Source organism: Lycium barbarum, chromosome 10, assembly GCF_019175385.1.
Source record: "Lycium barbarum isolate Lr01 chromosome 10, ASM1917538v2, whole genome shotgun sequence".
NCBI classification, from domain to species: Eukaryota; Viridiplantae; Streptophyta; class Magnoliopsida; order Solanales; family Solanaceae; genus Lycium; species Lycium barbarum.
This window is the reverse complement of record NC_083346.1, coordinates 90026736-90027038: the sequence shown is the minus strand read 5'-3', so window position 1 is coordinate 90027038 and position 303 is coordinate 90026736.

The following is a 303-nucleotide window of genomic DNA, read 5'->3' as shown; positions in this document are numbered from 1 at the left end:
CGGATTTGCTTTCCTCGGCGAGTGAAGTTTCTGCCCTTGTTGAGTGAGTAAGGCCCGATCGAGCTTATGTGCTTGCCAGGTCTTTCACCATCTGCTTTTCCTCGAGAATGTGAGACTGCTCACCCTCAGTAATCGTATTGCCCGCTCTTTTCATTGATTGTACAGCTTTCTCTAAACAAGGAATTTCTAGGGAGTCCCCCCAGTCGGCTAAAGGCGCAATGGCTTTTGGTTTTGAATCCGGCTAAGGTGTGAGCAAGGGTATCTTCTTTGGGGTCTATCACCATAGCCTTTTCCTTTAGCTAT